This window comes from Telopea speciosissima, chromosome 3, assembly GCF_018873765.1.
Source record: "Telopea speciosissima isolate NSW1024214 ecotype Mountain lineage chromosome 3, Tspe_v1, whole genome shotgun sequence".
Lineage (NCBI taxonomy): Eukaryota > Viridiplantae > Streptophyta > Magnoliopsida > Proteales > Proteaceae > Telopea > Telopea speciosissima.
The window spans coordinates 54,537,249-54,550,152 of NC_057918.1; positions in this window are offsets into that span (position 1 = coordinate 54,537,249).

Sequence of the window (12,904 nt, forward strand, 5' to 3'; positions counted from 1 at the left end):
CCTTTCTTCTTGTGTTGTCATATGCTCGGATTGTCTGAGCAGAGGTTTTCATACGAGTGAGGTCTAGCCCCATGTAACCTGCCACCTTGAGAGGTATGACATTGGGAGCTGATCCGTTGTCTATTAAGATGTAGGGGACCCAATTCCCATTACATTCTACGGTAATGTGTAAGGCCCAATTATGATTCTTTCCTCCAAGTGGCAAATCATCATCGGAGAATGAGAGAGAATGTGTGGCATAGGTAGCCCCACAATGTTTGAAAGTTCTTATGGGCCCATCTCTATTGGTACCTGAACTTTGTTGAGTGCTTTCAGAACTGCTTCCCGATGTGGCGATGAGGCCATCAATAACCCCTAGATAGAGATATTGGCTTGTATCTTCTTTAATTGGTTCAAAACTTGATTTTCTAGATCGTACTTGCTCTGAGGTAAGGCAGGCGTGTACGGTTTCTCCACAATTAGATCCTTATCTTTGAAATTTCTTCCACTCCGGGTCTTGGATACTTTAGGTTCTCTTCCCTTGACAATGAGCTCTACCAGGCATAGCTCGTCATCTTCTAGGTCACTTTCAGTTATTACCAAGGTTCCTACCATTGGGCTCTTCCTTCTTGGATGAGTGACTTCGCCTTCCGCTTTCAAGGCAACGATCATCTCTCGGGCCTTTCAAAGAGTCTTGGACAAGGCTTCTTGCTTCCCACAAATATGTCTGACAAGTTGGTCACGTTTTGGTTTTCTTGGGCCTACTGGCATCATCTGCTGGATCATTTCAAAGACCTCACTAGCTAACTTTTGGAACCTCATGGCTTCATCTAAGGATCCGAAATGTTCTTCATTTTTTTTATGTTTCCTCACCATTGGAGATCACTGAATGAATGTTGCTTGTAGGGTCTCTCATTTGATCATCCACATTGATGTTGTAGAGATAGAACCTATCATGTGCCTGTGCCCATTCGTGATACTCCTCACTTCCACGGTCTAGAGATGCTGGAGGACTTTTGCACAAATCTTTTGCCAAAGCGAACACGAGAGCAACCTCATCCTCTTCCTGATAGCTTTTGTCTGTAGGTACCACCTTAAAGAGCATTTGGTGAATCTTATCGACCATTTTGAGGATCCCCCTTGCTTCAAATGGAAGGGACCAAGCTCTTGGCCCACAGATTTCTTCATACTGGTTGACCTTAGGTTCTTCTTCTGTTTCAAATGCTTCATCGGGTAGTTCACAACCAGTGCTTTCATCCATTACTTTGTTGTTCAGAATTTTATTGGATGTTTCTTCTTCTAACGCTTCTTCAAAATCCTGATGACTTGGATCCTCTTATTCTTCCCCACTGCTATCAATAGGGTGAATTTCTCTTGTTGAATCAAAGTACAGGTCACCGGTATTGATGTTGCCGACCCAATTCTCCCATCCTCCCATCATTCTTAGTGGACCGGCATAGGGGAACTCATCTGAGTATAACATAGGATCTTGGGGTGGATTCCCAAAGAAATCCTTAGTTAATGCCAGGTTAGCCAGGCCATGTTCCTCAGCTCATGTAGCATTCTCTGGAGTGCATCTTCTTCTGCAGGTAATTCTATCTTTTCAACTTGTTCTGCCAAATGGGCACACACCATGTTCGGGAAGCTGGAAGTTGCTTGATACATGATGTCATGGGCCGTGGATATTAGCTCAAGGATGTCTTGCACTTGATGGAAGACGCTCATGCCCCATCTATTGAAGTCTTCCTCTTTGATGAACCATGCTCTTCTCGGATTTTTAGGAGACCTTTCTCCCTTGCTGCTGCTACTTCCCTCATTTTCAGGAGTTAAGGGTTGGATGAGATCAGTTGGGTCAACTCTGTCATTATCTGCTCCAATGTTGTTTATTGTAGTTTCAAGGGAGAAATCATCTTCAGAATGTGACTCGAAGTCTTCTTCTTCACTGTCATTGGCACTTCCTTCCATCTGGATAAAGAGTCTCCAGAGAGAGTCTCGCCAATGGCTAGCACCAATACAACTTGGATCAGGCTTGGTGTGACCTCTTCAATGATTTTTGTATTATCTTCAGGTGGCATTCCCCCAATTGGTTGAATGTGAACCATCAGGTTAGTAGATTCATCTTCGTCTTTTGAGTTTTCCACATATGCCATGTGGCTGATCTTGTAGTCGGTGAACCCCGACTTACTCAATTGTGCATGAGGCCCAAGGCTGTCTAATCCATTCTCTAGGTATTCCAGCTTCATTGTGCGATGATCGAAGGCTATTCCCTCCCCTCAATCACACCGCTATCCACCTTCTCTGAATTTTCCATTACAATTGATTCTGGCACAGTAAACACATACCATCATCCTTTTTTCTCTCCTCTTCCGAGCGTATCAGCTCCGTCCGCGAAAAGGTGTTGGTTGAGCTTCAATCATTTCTCTCCTATACATATCTCTTAGGAAATTGCTAATGTTGGTTCTAGCTTCTGCTAAGAGGTCCATCTGCCACATGAGATGCATCTTATCCCTCCAAACTCTTTTTAACTCCTTTAAGGGACCCCCTACGGGCTGAATCAAAGTGGTTGGGTCTAAACCCGAAACATCCTCTTGCAACATATTCACCCCATGGTTTGGCAAAGGGTTAGTAGTTATATTGGGCTGCTGTTCCACTCTCAATGCTATCTTCCCTACCTCAATCAGGTCTTGTATGGCATGCTTGAAGTGTATGCATCTGTCGGTCTGGTGACCTTTCTGATTGTGATAGTAGCAGTGAAATTCTGGCTTGTATCCTAGAGGCAGATTGACCAAATCTATATGCCTCTGTGGTACGACATCCAACATCCCTTCCCTCTTGAGCTTGAAGAAGAGGCAAGCAGGACTTATATTGCCAAAAGTAAACTGTCTAAGAGAGGCTGACTGTTCTGCTTGGATAACCAATGGCGTCGTCACTATTGGCAAAATCTTCTTCTCAGTGTACTGGCTAATAGTGACTGCATTCACTTCAGGACCCTTCCCCCTTCCTACTTTACTGTTCTTGTTGAGGTATGACCCAGAGGCCTCCTTAGTCGAAGCCTATGCTTGTTTTCCCTTGAAGAGCTTGTCTTCAATTCGCTTTCCCGTAGCTATGAGTGCTTCAAAGGTTTTGATGTGCTGACAGTAAAGATGGTCATGGTACTCCCCATGTAAGTTCTCCAGAATCATTTCCACTTGCTCTACTTCATTTGGATGTTTCCACATCCTGGATGCGTTCTCACGGAACCTCATGATGAAATTGGAAAATCCTTCGTCGGCTCCTTGCCTCAAGGTCTCCAATTCACGCTGAGTAATACCTACCTTAGTGTTGTAAGAATACTGCTTGGTGAACTCCTTCACCACTGCCGACCAACTTTGAGTTTGAGTCTGGTCTAACTGGGTGAGCTACCTCAAAGCTGATCCAGCCAATGAGTAAAGGAAGGCTTGACCCATTTGATCCTCAGTAAGATCCCATGACTTGGCCACAGTAATGAAGATTTTCAGGTGGGCTTTCGGGTCCCCCGTCCCGTCGAACTTGTCAAGCTTTCATTTAAAGTCTTCAGGTATTCTTCCCATTGGGAAGAAGACCAAATCATCTTCTGGTTTTGCTACCACTTTTCCTTGCAAAGCAATCTCCAATTTTTCAACTTTCTCCCTCATCTGTTTCTCTCTTTCAGTCTCAGGGGGATTCTGTGGGGGTGTTGAGGACCACAACATCTTCTTCCTCTATCACCACCTTGGGTTGTACTTTGGGTACTGGCATCACCCTAGGTTCTCCGGGGGTTTGTGCATTGTCTCCTCGAGACTGACTCTGCCTCTCCTAAACCATCTGTGTGACTAGTTGGCTCATCTCAGTCATCTCTCTTCTCATGCTGACCATTTCTTGACTCAAAACTTCTCCAGAAGAATTGGCCTTTGGTGGATCCATGGTACTCGTAAACGGAGGTCCTATTGGACTCTGCCTTGCGGGACTAAAAGATGGACTGTGATTTCTGTTGGACGAAGGGAATGGAGACTGGTGGAGGTGGGCTCAAGTCAATCGGCCAGCCTGACGGTCCCAAGCGGGTAACAAAGGGATCTTTCGTCCATAGTTGTCATGGCGTCCTGGCGCTGGAGAAGGTTGCATGGCGACCTACGCCATGGCGTCCCTCTTCAATTTCTTCTTCCTGTCTTCGATTTCTTCTTCCCTCTTCGATTTCTTCTTTCCCTCTTCGATTTCTTTCGATTTCTTCTTCAATTTCTGAATTTTCTTCTTAAAACTTGTGAAACAATAGAGAAAAAATAAAACATGGCTTGAGTATACATCTATTAAAACATCAAAAATATAGAAAATAAAAAATAAAACATGGTCGACATGCTCACCATGGCAACGCCATGGCGGGCGACATGTCGATATATCGACATGACACCCCTCCACCGACTTGGATCGCCATAACGCCGTGACAACTATGCTTCCGTTGTGAAATTGTGCCTTACAAGGGCGAAAGATTGTTTTAGGATTTCATGTGACAAACAAATTATCATTTTTCTGTGTTTTTTTATCTTTTTTAATTTTTTTCTTTTCTTATGGTTGTAGGTATACATATCTATGTTCTGGTTTACAAAGCAAATATACAAACAGTGGTTGGATGGCATAACGATCCATTCCTGACCTCTTTGCTCCACTTCTGGCCATAAATCCTCTCTTGTTTAATGGCTCCCAGAGATTGTATTAGGATCGTCACGAAAGGGGTTTCCCGAAGATCTCCTAATGGTCTATCTTCAGTTAATGTAGAGTACCTTCCATTTTGGGATAACCAGAGCTCCATTAATGACATAATGTACCAGGCGGTGTACCATTTTTTGAGGGACTATCGAGGCTACATTTTTTTTATACACCATCCCGGACGATTGTGTTGCTTTCATCGAGGGACTATCGAGGGACAAATGGAGCCCTTCCTCATGACAAGTAAACTACATTAAGGAGGATATACTGCTAGGATCCTCGTTTTCGGCCCCGAAGGGTTGCTACGTTAGCTTGTGGCGTATCCTAATCATATATGGTCTAATTTCCTCTATATGATGCATGCAATGGGTAGGCTGATAGGACAAAAAAGGTCACCCTTGACAAAATCGATATACCTATCGCTCGTGGGCGCGAGTTGTCAGTACGTGGTCCTTTTGAGATACCTGGAGCATAGGTCACACGATCTTAGAGTACTCAAACTAGTCTTTTCGGGTAGCAGAGTACCCCACGACACACTAGTGAATACCCTCATCAGTGAGGTCACACAATCCCAGAGTAATCAAACTAATGCCCTTTTTGAGTAGCGGAGTACCCCACAACACACTAGTGAATACCCTCGTTGGTGACTTTATAAACTCGTACAGTAAATATCAAGGGTTGTGGCTTCGCCGTGAATTACTCATATCTACATATGGGGTCCAACGACTAACCACGGGGCTGTGTGTTTCTATGCAGTGTTGTGTGTGCATGATAGTGGTGGCGGAAGCAGGTATCATCCGATCTCAGAATACTTAGTATGATGTGCCCCACCTCCCCGGGGATAGAGGCACAACAGGTAGTACCCTCATCGTTTGACTTGACTTCGAACACGCATGATGTAGTTAGTACACAAAAGGGGTTAGCCAAACATGTCATCAAACAATAATGTAGAAGGAAGAATATTCTTACGTTCAACGGTAGCATCTAGTATTGAAAGCTTGACCATCAATCTCCAGCAGAGTCGCCACTGTGAGGATCCGTTCCCAGAACCGTGGGGTTTCTGCAGCTCGGTGGGGTTTGGGGGATTAGCTCCTCGGTTGGAGAGAGAGAAGAAATGCCTCTTCTCAAATGGTTGTGATTCATTGGGGGATGGGGGTCATACAATTGAATGAAATGGAGTCGCCACCTAGGATTAGGGCCTAGGACCCATGGGTGTAGCCCTTTGAAGGGCTACGGGACTTCGTTTGGTTTGGTTAGAGATTCGGGTTAAGTGGTCAGGTTACGAGAGTGGGAAGGTGTTAGGCACCCACCTCATCCGGGTAAACTGGTCTTTCTATTAGATGCTGGTTTTTGAATATTCTTCCTTCGTAGATGTCATATTTCCACATGTTCAGCTAAAATGATGAGCACATTGCTTAATTAAATTAACTACTGTACACTACGCAGTTATAATTTAAAGGACTAAATTGCTACAGAATTAAAATGCGGTGAAAGAATTAAATACTTGTATGCGTTTAAACCAATGCAGTTATATGGGACGAATCGTGTCCCCCAGCTCAAGTAGAGGTAAAAGACTGGCTTTGTCCTTTGTCGAATAGAGTAATGACGTTCAAAAGTAATTACCTAGGTGTCAGGCAGAATAACGGCATCAAAAAAATATCTGGGAAGTACTTACCCGGATGTTGGGTAGCTTAACGGCGTACGGGTGTCGGGTGCTGGGACCTTGGACAACGTAATGGCGTCGGAGAGCTTCGGAAGCTAGGCTTCTTCAAATATCGAACAGAGTAATGGCGCGTAGGTGTCGGATACTAGGACCTCAGACAGAATAATGACGTCGAAAAGTGCTTCGAAAACTAGGGATTAGGACATCGGGCAAGGGGACTAGGCCATGGGAGGCTTCGGGTTTTTGGACAGAACTGGGTTAGAAAGGCGGGTCCAGAGGACCTGGACTCCAAACAGAGGGACTAGGCTCGAAGGCTCGAAATCGGACAGGGGCATGGCCCCGAAACTAGGAAAAAGATAAAAAATTGAGAAAATAGAGCTCTGGGGTCCCCCCTCTCCTCCACTTGAGAACTTGTGGAAATGAGGGGTGGGGTGCTATTTATAGGGAAAAGTTCATCTGATGGGGGCCATGGGGGATTTGGCGGGGCCACGGGATGAAAAATCTCGTCTGGGGTACCCTGGCAGCACCGCGGCCAGGGGTGCGATGTCGTGGCCAAGGAATATTCCCTAACAGCGGCGCTGCCGCACGATGCCAACGTCGGGCATGGTGCTGCCCTGCCTGGTGGTGTCGCAGTCGTACGCGATGCCGCTGGGCGTCTTGGGGGTCATTCCAGGAATGCGGAGAGTCTGTGAGTGGAAACACAATGGAACCGGGGGTGTCCGAGCTATCCCAAAGGAAAGGAGTATTTAAAGGGCATTGCTAGTCTTTCGCGTCCGATTGTTGGCATTGCTGGGGGGGGGTGTGACAAAATCCAGCGTCTACAGTAGGCAATTGATGTTGTACTATCTCAAGATCTATACCAAGCATATCTTCATAGGACCATTCAAAAACCTCCTCAAATTACTTCAGGAGAGCTATCATTTGGCAAACTTCTTTTTCATTGGGAGAGGAGCCAATTTTTACCATTAGGGGGTATTATTCTGATCCCAAAATTATGGAGCAAGTGTCCCCGCGGATGGGTTGTGCTTTCCTTTGTTTCAATTGTTTTATTAAATGGCGGTGTTCAATAACATCACCATCATCAAAGGAATAGAGAGAAAAAGAAGAAGACAACATATACTCGGAATCATAAATTTCATTCATAATAAAAGCTAGAGTACAAGTGGACTCAATAGATTGGAATACATTCAAAAACAAACTCGATAACAAACTTAGACGAGATTGACCTGGAGTTGGCTACATCCTTGAGACTCTATGACATGGAAACTTTCAGAGACACTTGTCCAATTCATGAGAGGCTCGCGGAGAGGGTGAATTAGCAACTGTGGTGTCGGCCCTTTTCAGTCTTCAGTAGGAACCATTGCTACTTCGAGTAGACCACCGATGTTTAGATCCTCCTTACTTGCTTTCAATTCCATCTGCTCTAATTCATATGTGATCTGGTCTAGGTTATCTTGGAAGAAGGTCTAAAATCCCATCTGGAAGTTTCCTATGTTGTTGTCAAACCATGGTTCGATATTCCTACAGTATGGGAAATCCTCTCCTTCTTTGACAAAGTACCCATTCAGAGTCTTGAAATAGGGGGTTAGGTCCTTTCGGGGCTTTCCTAACCTTAGAGTAAATGTCGCAGCCTTTTGGTTCTTCAAACCACTTTAATGACTAGCCTTGCCTATTCCCGCAAGTTTCTCTTCATATCCAAGTCCATGACGATTGGCATTGATTGGAAAATCAAGGAATTGAGGGATCCCTTGTTGATTCTTCCCCAATTCTATAGGGATTAGTATACATGAAAGTAAGGGAAAATTATAGCACATCACACATAAAGCGAGTATTGTACATAGATGATGGGTTATGATAATACCATGCATAATGAAATTACAACAACTATGAGACATGTGAAAAGGGAGTAAAGCCTGGGCTAGGTGCATGCACGGAGGTATGCAAGGCATGACAGGGTGTGGACCTAGTATGTATGAATGGCAAAAAAAGGGGAAGGATCATGGAGCAATGAATGCATAATAATAGTGAGCATGGCATGGTGGGAATAAGACATGATGATACTAAGTACTCAAGAAACTCAGAGACAAAATGCATAAGCATGTGAAAATATTGCAATCGTGATACGATGAGGAAAGAAAGTAAAGGGGAATCTTAGTTATAGGGGATGAGGTTCATACATTGAAGACTAAAGACATAATAAAGAGGATTATGTATAATCACCATCTAAAAAGATGGGATCACACATCCCAAGTGGAGATGCAAAGTAAAAGAATGAAAGAAAGTGATAAACCCGGTGAAAACAAATGAAAAGTGAGTCTTACCTACTGGGAAAAGACTTGAACTCAAGATGTTGGAGGCTTCCCTTTGTGACTCAAGAGGAGAAGTATTCATAGATAGTATCACTACTAGTATGGGTTGCTCTTGTTCTCCCTTGGACAACACTTCATCGCAACACTTAAAAATCACCAAGTGTTGATGACTTTAAGCTATCAACTAAGGACTCAAAAATCCAAGGACCCTTGAGAGAGAGAGAGAGTGTATTTATAGTTGTAGAGAGGTGTGTGCACTTCCAAATTTGTGCTTGGATCAGAGATTTATCTGGATCGCTGGTGAAGCATCAAAGAAGGTGTTCTCGCATTGACGGTGGGTGTTTAGTCAAACTTATGGCCAATGCGGTCTGGGTAAGTGGTTTGTTGCCAAAGTTTAAGTTTTTTTGGGGCCTAAGGGAGCCAAAGTTCAGATCCAAGTTACCAAAGTCATGAAAGGAAGTGAAATCAGAGCTAAACATGGTAGTTTGTGTATCCTATAATCAAAATTGAAGTGGGATTGAGTTGATATCGAGGAGGGGTAAGGTCGACATCGACCTGATGTCGATGAACAAGCGTCGACATCGGTGAAGTATTTTTTTAATGTTGGTGATAAAGGGTCTGAATGTCGAGGGTACATAGATATTCTAAGGGCTCTATTTGACATTCACAGGGGGAGGGTAGGTTCAATATCGGTTTGGGGTCTTTGAATGTCAGCCCTGGGCTCAAGTGTCAACAAGAGAATTTGGGTTGTTTTTGCTGGTTCTGTGCTAGGCCAAGTTGGTTCGAAGGAGGACTAGGTCGGGTCTAGCCCTTCCAGGGGTGGTTTGGAGTATCTATTGGTGTTTATTTTGACTCCGGTGAAGGTTTGTGGGGTTGATCCTTTCAAGGGTATTTTGGGTGAAAGATTTGTGAATAGATTTGGGAAATATGCACTTGCGTTACATCTATAGATACATCGAATCTATGCCTTGAAGGGTGCTCATCATTGTAATGGAAAACCTCCAAGGGAAATGACAAAATGAGGTGTTTATAGTTGTGCAATGATTCTCTATCCTTAAAGATTGCAAGGATCCTCTTATCCTCTAAAAAGATTTGTCAATGTGTAATTTCTCCACCTATTATATTGAAAGGAAAATATTAGTGGAATTTTCTCAAAGTGTTGTGAGGAGTGGACGTAGACTCTTGGAATCAAACAACTATAAATCTTATGTCCTCTTTATTTGTGTGTTTGATTTTGAATTATTTAACTTACAATTCCGCATCATATAAGAAATTCACTTACTTATGTAATTATTCGAAAAAGAGGCAAAATCCACTAGTAATAACCTATTCACTCCTTCTAAGTTATTTCATATGCAATGTATGAGAACCTTGTTAACATAAAATAAAGTATGCAGAAGTTAATATACTAATCTTTCTTTATTATTGCGTGGATATTTGCTCAATTGAACTATTGCCAATGAATGAGAACCTAGTTAATGAAAAATAAGATATATCGAAGTTTGTATAGTTACCTTTTTGATTCTATGAAGATTTCTCAATAAACATTCTTCATGTTTATATTTGACAAAGAATCTCATGTTGAGGGAGAGGTTTTGCTTCCCACATCATCATAGTTTGTCATCTCAAAAAGGGAGAGATTGTTGAACCTAGAAGATTCTAGATGATTGTGTGTTTTGGATATGTGGGTGTTCTAGCATGTTTGTTAATGTGCTAAGAAAAGGATGAAACCCAAGTACTTGGTGCAACTATTGATGGAAGAAATGACAAGTTGCTTAAAGATCTGTTGTCGACATACTTCCGTGAAGCTAAAGATTGATCCAACTTTGAAGAACAAATTGATAACATATCAAGATGAAATCCAATCAAGTTGAAGGCATCTGAAGATATAAGATTTTCTCTTTAATTGTATAATATGTAATCCTTATGTCCAATCATGTAATCCTTACGTTGATGTCCACAAGATGAGAAAGCCCAAGTAAAAGTCAACTAAAGATCTAAATGAACAAACCCAAGAAACAAGGTGGTTTGACTTAGAAAAATAAATGACTTTACTATTTACGGACTTCCATGGGTAGTATAGCCATCTATCCTTACCAAGGTTCTAAAACTCGGGTTTCTACCAGCTAGAAAACGAGTTCATCTCGGTTTCGACCATGTCTCGATCGAAACTTGGGACTTTCTCCAGGCTAACTTGAACTTGGTTTTGAGGCCCAAAAGTTTTTTTTTTTGCCCTGATTCTTGTTGTACTGCCTATTTTTGACATTTTAAACTTAATCCATGCATTAGTTTCACATAGAGAACACTAAAAATATTACTTGTGGTTTTGATCCAAGTTTGATATTGTATATTGTTCTTGGACATGATATCAAATAAGATTTGACCGGAACATAACTCCTTCAATATAAATGATATTTAAGCAATCTTGGATTTATTAGAAAGCTTTGTTTTGATAGCTTTCCAATAAGCCCAAGATTGCTTAAATCTAATTTATATTGAAACAGTTACCTACCGGTCAAACTTAATTTGGTGTGCACGAATGCTGTCAAAATCGCTTTGAATGAAAATAATTTTTTGGACATCAAAACAAATGAATATTTTACCGCACTTCTAGTTTTTAGCAATGTTTTACAATATTAAGATTTATGGAATTTTTAGATATGAGAAAAACCTCAGCATTAGTAAGTTGAAAATTGCACCTATCGTAAAAAAATCTAATTTTTGTTCTTGAACTGGGGGGTTGACTTTTTTTCCTTTTGGAATTTGATTTTTTAACTATTTTTATTGGATTCAAATAGGGGGTATATGCTTATTTATAAATAATATCTTAATTAAATGAAATACAAATACAAAAACATTTACTTAAATGATATTAGACATAACTATGTGTCTGTCTTGGTTTCTGGCATAAATACCTGCCTGTCCTAGTTTCGAGCCAAGTTTCCCCTAGTTTCGATAGGCATATGTGTCGAAACCACTGAAATATGGTCGAAACCATTGAAACCCAGTCGAATCCAGGGATTTTATAAAATCCCCCTTCAACTCGTCTCGGAAACCTAGGAAACCGAGTTAACTCGATGGTTTCGACAAGTTTCGATCGAGTTTTTGTTCCATGATCCTTACAAAGAAATACTAAGTTATTACTAAGATATCTCTAATAAACAAACATGCCTATATTGATTATCCATGGATAGTCCTGACGGACTTCTATCTCTGAGTCATGTTTCCAGACTTTCATGGGGGTCATGTGGACTTCCGTCCTATGAACATTTAATGTTCAGCAGTAGTGATGCTTGACTAGATTTGAATGTATTAAATGTACCACTTGGACCTTAACCAATTGGTGGAATTCTAAACATCTTCATTGACGTTAAAAGAACTCCAATAGCTAGATTTCTTGGACATTAAAGTTGATTTCTTGAAGACCTAAATGGTTTTAGTACTACTCATACCCGAGAAAACTTGAGTCACTTAAACTTAGTAAGAATTTGCACCTTTTGAAATATCAACTTAAGAAGGGTTGTGACCTTGTGAGAATCGTTGTGAGCTTAAATTGGTATGGATTCAGACTTGTAAGTTGTCATTTTACTCTTTGTGCTTGTATAGATCGGTTTGTACTGCATGTACATGTGCTTGCGGATGTGTTCTATAATAGGAGGAAGAAATCATAGGCCTATATGGCTCAAATAAGAAATCCTTGATCAGTGTGAGCCGGGTGGTCAATCCAAAGGATTGTGACTGAGAGGTGTGAGGCTTGATTCCTGTTATTGTGAAAAGGAGCTTGATAGTGGACATTATTAGCCTATGTAGCCCGGGTAGTGGACGTAAGAGTAGTGAATCTGAACTACTCTAAAATCGTTTGTCTCTCATTGTCTTTATCTCTTACTCTTGCATTTTGCTATTGCTTTGTTTTAATTGTTTGCTACATATCGCAAGAAAGCATATGAAAGCATTGTCATCCAATTCAACCCCTCTTGGGTGTTGCCATTCGATACTACAATCCCTATTCATCGTCTTGCAGTCTTGGCCACGGGAAGTAAATGTAGTTCAGATATCGTGGATGATATAACCTCTCTTTTTTTTTTTTTTTTATAATTTCTATTTATAAGAAAATTAAAAAAAACAAAAAGAAGAAGAAAGGGACACTTGGTCCTAATGACATAGTCATTATGATGTTCACTTGAGGCACCACCACAGAACAATATGATGAACTGGTTGAGACTGAAAATTCATGCATGGACCTTTTGGTTCCAAA